The sequence below is a fragment of the Lepus europaeus genome, chromosome 18 (assembly GCF_033115175.1).
Source record: "Lepus europaeus isolate LE1 chromosome 18, mLepTim1.pri, whole genome shotgun sequence".
NCBI classification, from domain to species: domain Eukaryota; kingdom Metazoa; phylum Chordata; class Mammalia; order Lagomorpha; family Leporidae; genus Lepus; species Lepus europaeus.
In genome coordinates, this window is record NC_084844.1 from 67,727,953 (window position 1) to 67,738,277 (window position 10,325).

The following is a 10,325-nucleotide window of genomic DNA, read 5'->3' on the forward strand; positions in this document are numbered from 1 at the left end:
CTGGGCCTCCCCTCCCCGCAACAGCAAGCTGCTCCCGGGGCCAGTGGCCCCAGCACCCAGTGGGCGGCATGCAGCCAGGGAGCAGGCCGAGGGACCCAGGTAAGGGCAGCCTGGCCTCCTGGGTACCTTGGGGTCTGTGCCCCTACCCCTGAGGTTACAGGTGAGACGGGACAGGGCAGCGGCAGTGCTGGGGCCTCCCCCAGGCACACTCGCCCTCCTCCCCTGTAAAATGGGGGGGGGGGGTGCCATGCAGTCCCTGTCTTGGCCACGGTGGGGTGGGTGGGGTGGATGCCACGCCGGATAAATGAGCCTGCCGCAGCCCTTTCGCCCATTGCTGGGCCCGGCCGTGCCTGCCTGGGGCTTGTGGTTCCCATGCCCGGGGAGGGGCTGGGCAGCCCCTGTGCTCCCAGGGCTTCAGGCTGAGTCCAGGCTCTGGGTGGGATCTGGAGCCCTTGGGCAGAGCAGACCCAGGCCTGAGGCCCCCTTGCCCACGGCTTCCTCCCTGGGCTCGGGGATGGCATTGTTTCCTGACCTGCACCGGGGCTTTGCGGGTCTGTGGTCTGCATGCCTGTGCGTCTACACGTCTGAGTGCGAGAGGAGGGTCGCGGCTGTGCACACCCAGGTTGTGTGGAGGGCCAGATCACAGTGCCCTTGGGGCCAAGGAGACCCCCAAGGGCCCAAAAGTCCCTGCCCCCACACCACCCTGCCAGCCCCAGGAGCCCCATCGCTCTCCTGACCATGGGTGACCCCAGGGGCCAGTCGTCCCCAGGTAGCCTGGCACCCCAGAAGGCTGAGGCACGGAGGAGCCATGGGATAGAGGGTCCGTTGTTCTGTCCAGCGCCTGTACGTCTGTCCACTCCACATCCCTTCCTCTCCGGCTTAGATTCTGCAGCTCCCCCAGAAAGCCCGCACTCACCTGTTCCCAAGGGCCGGGCCTCGCCTCCGGCTCCCCTTGCAGCTCTGCCAAGCCTGCTCGCTCCCCACTGCTCCTTTACCTCCTGCCGTGGGGTCCCAGCTGGAAAACTGCCCCCAGGGACCCCTTCTCGCTCCCTGGGGACTGCCCCTCCCCCTCTCAGCGGGATCTGTGACCTTGCGTTTGCTCTGGCAGCCACAGCCGTAACAAAGGCCCCAACCCCGGGTGGCTCCAGCCACAGAAGTTCTCACAGATGCGTCCCCTGCTCTGGCCACCTCAGCTTCCCAGGCCCACCTGCTCACTGACTCCCAACCCGCTACCCCACCAGCTCCTGATGCCACGTGCGGCCGAGCAGCCATCTCGTGTATTTATTTATTGAGATTTTGTTGATTTATTTGAAAGGCAGAGAGAGAGAGAGAGCTCTTCCATCTACTGGTCCACTCCCCAAATGGCCACAGTAGCTGGCTGGGACTGGGCCAGGCTGAAGCCAGGAAGCTGGGATTCCACCTGGTCTCCCACGTGGGTGCAGGGGCCCAAGCCCTTGGGCCGTCTTCCTCTGCTTTCCCAGGCCATTAGCAGGGAGCAGGATTAGAAGTGGAGCAGCCGGGACGCAAACTGGTGCCCAGATATAGGATGCTGGCGTTGTAGGTGGTGGCTTAACCACGGTGCCACACAGCCAAGCCCCCTCAGGGACCACTCAGCCCATATTTTTGTGGCCTTGGTAAGCTCAGTAGGGCTGGCCACACCCCTTCCCCGGACCTCCCCCTCAGCCTCCTTGGCTGTCTAGCACCAACCCCGCCATGTCCCACATTCCCACCCCACCCCACCTCACCTCAGAGAGAAGTCCTCTACCCATCCAGCAGCCTCAAGTCCACATGGCTTTGCCCTCCCCAGGGCTGTGTCACCTTGTCCTGAATGTGTCCACGGCACTCCCATCCTCTCACTGTCCCTGCGCCCTGCCCCGCTATGTGTCCCATCCCTGACTTTTCACCCACAGTAGCCCAAGAGCTGTCTTCCAGAGCTGGGAGTTCAGTGCAGAGGGTTAAGCAGCTGCCTGGGTTCCGGACCTGGCTCAGCTTCCATTCCAGCTTCCTGCTGATGCGCACCCTGGGAGGCAGCAGGTGGGGGCTCAATTACTGGGGTCCCTAGAGCCAGCTTGCCTGGACTTAAACCCAGTTTTAAGCTGTGTGGCCTCAGGCAACTTACCTAACCTCTCTGGACCTGTTTTTTCCATGGGAAAATAAATAACAGTAGCAGTTTCTGGAGATTATAGCAAGGGCTGCTAAGTTCTGAACACAGGGTCTTGCAGTCAGAGAGACCCAGGCCCATCCCTTCCTTGCTCCTGGCTGAGCGGTGGGGGCGGGGAGGGGGGTCTCCCCTCTCTTAAGACCCAGCCCTGTAGCCGGCACTGTGGATCAATAGGCTAATCCTCCGCCTTGCGGCACCGGCACACCGGGTTCTGTCCTGGTTGCTCCTCTTCCAGTTCAGTTCTCTGCTGTGGCCAGGGAGTGCAGTGGAGGATGGCCCAAGTCCTTGGGCCCTGCACCCCATGGGAGACCAGGATAAGCACCTGGCTCCTCCCATTGGCTCAGCACGGTGCACAGGCCGCAGCGCGCCGGCCACGGCAGCCATTGGAGCGTGAACCAACAGCAAAGGAAGACCTTTCTCTCTCTCTCTCTCTTTCACTGTCCACTCTGCCTGTTAAAAATAAAAATAAAAAATAAAAAGACCCAGCCCTGTGTCTGCAGAATGAGAAAATTCTCCATCTTATATGAGACTCTTAAAAATTACTCCAGGAAAGCGCTCAGCCCTGAGCAGGTAGTAGACCCTTTAGTAGTGCTGGTTACCTTTCTTGTAACTTCCACACCTCAATCTGGTCACAGTATTCCAAGAACTTAAAACCCTGCTGTGGCTCCCCACTAGTTTGCGATGGAGACCAAAGTCCCGTCCCAGGCTGCACGGCCTCATGGGGGCCGGTCGCTGCCTGCCATTCCACACGTGTGCCCCTCAGCTCTGCTGTGGCCCCAAGACTTCCCCTCAAGCCTCTCTTACCACCTGGCCTTTGCGCGTGCTTGCCCATCTGCCCGGCACTCCGCTCTCTCTTCCATGTGATTGGCTCCTCACCCTTTAGGATCTGGGTTCAGGGGCCACTTCTTGGGCCCCCCCAGGGCAGTGCCCGCCTGCCTGGGGTCCGGCACTGCCCTTCTCAGCTCTGTGACTTCCCTATGCTCAGCACATAGCACGTGTATGACCAGTCTTTGAGGAATGAATGAATGGATGGATGGATGGATGAGTGAATGAGAGACTTGCTCCCTGACACCCACTCTGTATCAGCTGCAGAGGCTGTGGACCCCTACAGGGAGGGGGACCTGGAACCCACCAGAGAAAGAGCAGCCTCTGCTGGCTACTAGCCTGGGCTCCAGACACCAGGAGGGGTCAAGTGGACGGCCCTTGCTGCCAGTGTCACCAACACACACACAGCAGACAGGACTGCTGCCTGTGATAACAACGACAGTAGTCGTCATGGCAACAGCCATTGCTCAAACAGACTGCATGCTATTTGATGCCCATCAGCCCCAGCAGGAGGGGGCGCTGGTGGCACCTACACGTACAGATGGGGGGGCAGTGCAGGAGCCACATAACTTGCTGGGGCTCAGGTCCAGGATAGGAGTGAGACCTGACCTGGAGCCTGGCTCCATTCTGAGCACAGTGTACCCTCAACAGCCGGGCCTGCCTGAGCGTCAGTCTCTTCCTCAGGATGGTGCAACTCTGGGGCAGAAAGATGCCTGCCCGAGGGTCCACTGTAGGTCTTGGGCAGTGGCAGCCTCTCAATCTCTCTCCTGGACAAACTCCAGACAGCCAAGGGTCCCTGCTGGGGGCAGGCAGTGGGTGTGGCTTTGGGAGGTGGCCTTGAGCCTGAAGGACTAGCCCTGCCCTGTCTCCACCCTGCATGTCCCTGACCTCTTTCTGCCTCAGTTTCCTCAAACATCACCTGGAGCTGGGGCCAGCGGGGCTGGGGTGAGGTGGGGTTGTACCCTGACTTGCTTCCTGGGAGCCCCATAAAGGGCTGTCTCCACCTGCTATTTCCAATTCCTTTTTTCTCCCATTTTTTATGTCTTCTTACTTTTTTCTTTGCTCAGAAATGCATTGTGTGGTTCAGAACTCCAGCTGCTACGGGAAGGTTTATGGCGAGATAACCGTTCTCAGTCCTTTCTTTTGTACCTTCTGCAGTATTTCCATTTGTAGATAAGATATGAATTCATAGTGTTACCCGCCACTACACACATACACACCTCCTGCAAGAGGCAGGGCCGAGGGAGCTCTGTGGACAGGGGGTTCCGTGTCTTCGGTTCTCATTCGCAGACCCTCGAGGGGCCTCCTCAGCGGGACACAGAGCCTGTCTCCGTTGTCCCTCACAGCCACGGGGCGCGCCCTCTGGGGATGCATCATGCATTACGTGTTGTAGCAATGAGCGTGTGTAGTTTCCACCAAGACCGGATCCACTCGGTTAAGGACAGACTTCTGCTCCTCGGGGGCTTCTTAGGTGGCGAGTGAGCGACACAAGATGCAGGCAGGTCCTGAATGTGTGTTCCACGGGCTGTGCACGGTGGTGGCTGCTGTTAGTGACACCTTCTGTGGGTTAAGGGTGCAAGAGGAAGGCAGGGGGTGACCTCACACAGGCTGGCAGATTCTGCCCCAGAAGCTGCAGGTTCAGCTCTGTTCCTAAGGTCAGTGGGGTTGTGCACACAGCTGCGTTTGAAAATTCAGCTCAAGGGCAGGCTTTTGGCTTAACCGCAAAGATACCCACATCCTATATCTGGAGGGCATGGGTTCAAGTCCCAGCTCCGCTCCCAGTTCCAGTTTCCTGCTAATAAAGACCTGGAAGGCAGATGGTGACGGCTCCAGTAGGTGGGCCCCTGCCACTCACGTGGAAGACCTGGATTGAGCTCCTGGCTCCAGCCCAGGCCCAGCCATTGTGCGAGTGGACCGGTGAATGAGAACTCTTTCTGGCTCTCAAATAAATAGATAAAAACTTTAAAGATTTATTCATTTATTTGAAAGTCAGAGTTACACAGAAAGAGGAGAGGCAGAGAGAGGTCTTCCATCCGCTGGTTCACTCCCCAAATGGCCACTATGGCCGGAGCTGTGCCAATCCGAAGCCAGGAGCCAGGAGCTTCCTCCGAGTCTCCCATGTGGGCACAGGGGCCCAAGGACTTGGACCATTCTCTACTGCTTTCCCAGGCCATAGCAAAGAGCTGGATCGGAAGAGGAGCATCCGGGACCAGAACCGGTGCCCATATGGGATGCCGGCGCTTCAGGCCAGGGCGTTAACCCGCTGCGACACAGCACCAGCCCCGATAAAAACTTTAAAGATCAGTTTTTGTTTGTTTGTTTGTTTGTTTTGACAGGCAGAGTGGACAGAGAGAAAGAGAAAGGTCTTTCTTTTTCTGTTAGTTCACCCCCAAATGGCTGCTACGGCCGGCGCACCGCGCTGATCCGAAGCAGGAGCCAGGTGCTTCTCCTGGTCTCCCATGCGGGTGCAGGGCCCAAGCACTTGGGCCATCTCCACTGCCTTCCTGGGACACAGCAGAGAGGTGGACTGGAAGACGAGCAACCAGGACAGAATCCGACACCTCAACCGGGACTAGAACTTGGTGTGCCGGCGCCGCAGGCGGAGGATTAGCCTAGTGAGCCGCAGCGCCGGCCAAGATCAGTTTAAGAGTTCACCAACACATGTGCCCAAGACATGTCTAACAGGGCCCCAGCTGCATTTTTTTTAAAGAGAGATGTATTTATTTATTTGAAAGGCTAAGTTACAGAGAGACAGAGAGAACTATCCACTGGTTCACGCCACAACAGCCGGAGCCAAGCCGATCTGAAGTCAGGAGTCTGGAGCTTCTTCCAGGTCTCCCACGCAGGTGCAGGGGCCCAAGGATTTGGGCCATCTTCCACTGCTTTCCCAGGCTATAGCAGAGAGCTGGATCGGTAGTGGAGCAGCTGGGATTTGAACTGGTGTCCATATGGGATGACAGCACTGCAGGTGGCAGGTTTACTTGCTATGCCACAGTGCTGGCCCCCTGTTTGTTTTAATAACAAGTTTACCGGAGCTTTAACTCATGCCCCAATATCATTCACACCCTGGAGGGTCCAGTGTGGAGGTTTGAGTGTGTGCAAAACCACTAAAAAGTGCCATTGTTACTTCTAGGTGTTGGACCTCTCAGTTGCAGAGATGCCCACTTGCTCGGGAGGACGCCCAAAGCTCCAGACTCCAGACCAGTTGATGCAAAAAGCACGAGGTTTTTATTGAACGTTTGCGCAAACGGGCCCCCACCTCAGGCAGTGAGGAGCCCTGAGCGGCAGTTTCACACAGGTTATATAGGCAACGAATTAGCATATTCCTAATGCGCATGCATAGGATTGGTCAGTTCAGAGGGACCATTAGCATATGGGAGAACGCTGGCGAAGAATGCTGGTGGAGAGTGCTGGTGGAAAATGCAGAGGTGGCACGGGATTGGCTAGTTCGGAGGCACAATTAGCATACCGGAGAATGCTGAGGGAGAGTGCTGAGGGAGAGTGCTGAGGTGTTACAGGATTGGCCGGTCGCAGTGACATCATAAGTGCGCGCCTAGAGACTCTCTGAAGGGGAGGGGCAGCTCTGCTCTGGGCGCGCCCAGAGGTTTCCTGGAGGGGAGGGGCAGTTCTGCTCTGGGCATGCCCAGAGATTCTCTGAAGGGGATTGACTTTTCCTTCCCAGAGAACGTCCTGCCCGCTGGACTCTGGGGAACATCTAACCTCTTAAGAAGCCCCCGATATTTGCCCAGGCCTAGTTTCTTGTCCCTTCCCCCATAAGGGTCCTTCATAGGTTAGCAGCTGTACTGAGCCAGGGTAGAATGGGGGAAGTTTTCCTATGCCAATGTAAACTGTTATTGATTTCTGTTCTAATCATCACACCCACACTGCATTGCCCATGTCTCTACAGAAATCTTCTAAGAACTGATGTCATTGTAGCCCCTACCTAACAGAATTGTCAAATATGGAAACAAGGATACTGAGACTTTAGAGGAAATGGCCTTGTTCCATAATAAATAAGCATAATATGTGTCCTCCTACCTCTGCCCTAACTAGCCCTGATGGGAGGAAAGACTGCTCTTGGATTTGAACTTGGAGGAGGAAACTTCAAGCTAGCAACAAGAACCAGATAACTCTGAAGACCCCCCCCCAAAAAAAAACCGGCCCTGTTACTTCCTTGGGAAACTCCGCCTCCCCAGCCCCACCCCACACTAGTGGGCTGCTGGGGTTCTGGAGCCACCTGGGTCTGTGACCCAGTGGCTGTAGAAAAAGGCTGCCCTGGCTCAAAGCAGAAGAGCCCTGGAGGCGGAGCCTAATAAAGAATGTGTAAATAAAGGTCAGGTGTCATAAAGGGTGGGGCGGGGTTCACAGTTGCTAAGGCATGCCCTCTAAGGGGCTGCCATAATTCATTAACTCATGCTCAGGGCATACTGTGTGTGCCCCAACAGCCTGAGTTACTGTATCCTGAAAATTCATTAGCTCATGCTCAGGGCATACTGCATGTGCCCCAGCAGCCTGAGTTACTGTATCCTGAAAACCCTGTCAATGACCCATTTGTGCCTGTTGGTCACATGGCTCCTCTTCAACTGGCAGCCTTTGTGGCTACCAGTCCAGGCGACTCAGCCTCTGGAGAGGGCCCAGGACCTGGTCCAGCTGACCTCCAGCCTCCCTTGGCTCTCTGAGCCCTGGTCTTCCCACTCCTCGAATGCCCCACCTGAATCACCTGACGCGCTCACACTCCCGGCAGACCCCGGCAGCTTTGATGACCTGCGGTCTTCTGCTCCCTCTCAGATGCTGGCCTCACCTCAAGAGTCCACTGTGAGTTTTGTTCCTTTTCTGGACATGGATTCAGCTCAAGGGCTGCCCCCAGAGTCAGAACAGCTTGCTGCTCCGTACCAGTATTTCAATAGGCTTACTCGACAACAAAGGCTACCAGAAGCCATTCCCATGCTAGACAGGGATCAGGATCAGCCCCTAGTTCTGCCTCCTCGACTGGAAGGAAAGGTTCACCAGTCATTTGAAGCACTCGTTCTGCCTCTAGACAGTCAGAGTTCACAAGGAAACAAGTTGATTGTTTCACCCCTGATCCCCAAGAAAGATCTAGCTCGGCTTAGACGACTTCCTAAGGTTGGTGTAGGAACTCCAGACAAAGCGGCCAAGCTTCAGGGTCAAAATCAAGTTTTGCCGGCTGACAATGTGGTCTATCCTGGTGGTTTTCCTACGGAATCCCAGGAGAACCCAGGGGAACCTGCACAGCCTTCTGAGCAGGCTGAACCATCTCAATTCCTGCTGGAGGGCCAGACTCCAAATCCAGAGACTCAGGAGCCCATCCAATCCTCCTCCCCACAGCAAGAAGAACAAGCTCCGCCTCCACAGCCCATTGAAACCGATGAGCCTGCTTCAACCCCGCAAGAGGTCCCAGTACCAAAACTACAGCAGCCCGAGGAAGAAGCATCTCCATGGCAGCAGGAGGCCCCAGCTCAGAATCCATTTGCTACTGCAGAAGTAGTAGGTCAGGCATCAGTGCATCACCAACTTCACACTCCATCCTCACCTCAGATTGTAGCTCTCCAAGCAAACTTCCCCAGCGTCACACTGACAGTAGATTTTGTATGGTCTTTTAAGATCTTTTAAGCCACTCACCTGGAAGAAGGGGGTTCTGAATATTAAGCATTCATATTTTCTAGTTCTTTATTCTGTCTTTTTAAACTGTGCTCTTTCTTAGCTCGCAAAAGGAGCTCAAGATCACGGCTGTCACAACAAGATCATCATGGCAATACCTGTGATGGCAGAGCTCACGATGCTGGTTATCATCCTCTGTCTCATTAAGGTAAGGACGACTCGTTCAGATTTCCAGAGTGCATCCTTCCTTTGTAATAGATTCGGAATCCACAGACTGAACATCAAAGCCACTTTCCACATACCACGAGCTGACCTTCCTCTTTAGTCACCAAGACTGAGATGCGCTTTATTCTTTTCCTTGAAAAGCACATTCCACAGATTTTTTATAGGAACCCCACTCTCAGGAAATCTCTGTGCAACTGGAACCAAGATAACAAGGGACTGGACATTTGGAGAGGTTAAGTGTAAGAAAGCCAGAGTAAAGTGGTAGAAGTTCTCCAAAATTATGTCAGGGATTTGATGTACTCTCTTCTACCACTGAACTCTTTCCTCATTGCTGAAACAATGAGATTAGGAACTGTCACTGCCCTTGGGAGAATGGATGCAGCCAAAAGACAAAAGTATTATCTTACAGAAACATTAGATCTACGTAGCATCCTACTGCTCCAATGTCTAAGACTTTGTCTAAATAAGTTCAGCTGATGTACTGCAGCTGATTCCTGCATCAAGCTACTCTAAGATGTGTTCCCTCCATGGAGGTTGCCTGCACCCTCCCACACAGCCCAGTGTTTTCACAGTCCCACCACACAAGGCTCCCACAGTCACAAGCACCCAGCCCCCTGTCAATTCTCCCAGAGTCCAGCATCTCCTCTAGGTTGGTTGCTGGGTTCGCGGTCAGTAGCTTGAGCAGTTGTTATGTATCTCCAAAATGGTGCCTCTCTTGGCTAGTTACAGCATGCCAGTGCCTGTGGTCAGGGAGAGAGAAACGTGAGCCCCCCCTTTTTTTTTGCTCTAGGTTGGCAGGTACACCACCCCCACAGGGCTCCAAGCCAGACCCATGCCAGGCTTTTCGCACAGCTTTATTGCCAGTGGCTTGAGCTGCTGCAGTATGGTCTCACCTCATTCCAAAGGGGTGCTGAGGCTCTCAGCTGCTAGGGTCTCAAACTGCAAGTCCACACCCTCCATATAGGTCCACAGTGTCCATCCAATTTACATGGAGTTTCCTCTACCATTTTCCCCCTAAACCTTCCCTGAGATTGCACTCCTTCCACTTTTTTTTAACTATCCACCCCTAGACTAGAGCAGCAAGCTGCCTCCCTATGCCACCATATTGAAAAATCCCTGAGATGTATGATTTTAAATAGCCCTTGTCTGGACTGTTGAAGAACAGTGAATTTTTTTCTTCATATTATTTGTTGAACATTTTACTTAGTGTAGGGTTAATCTTAGGAGTATAATGTTAACTGAAAATAGATCTTCATAAAAAATAAGAATGGAAATAGGGGGAAGAATAAGGGATGAGAGTGTGGGTGGGAGGGAGGGTAAGGTGGAAAGCATCACTATGTTCCTGAATCTGTATCCATGAAATCTGTATATCTTCAATGAAAGTTTTTTAAAAGACATGTCTAGGCTCAAGAAGTAAGTGATAACAGCACAGAGGAGATGAGAAAGAGACCAGCATGGGCAGTGCCCACCCTAACACTACACAGTTTCAGTGCAG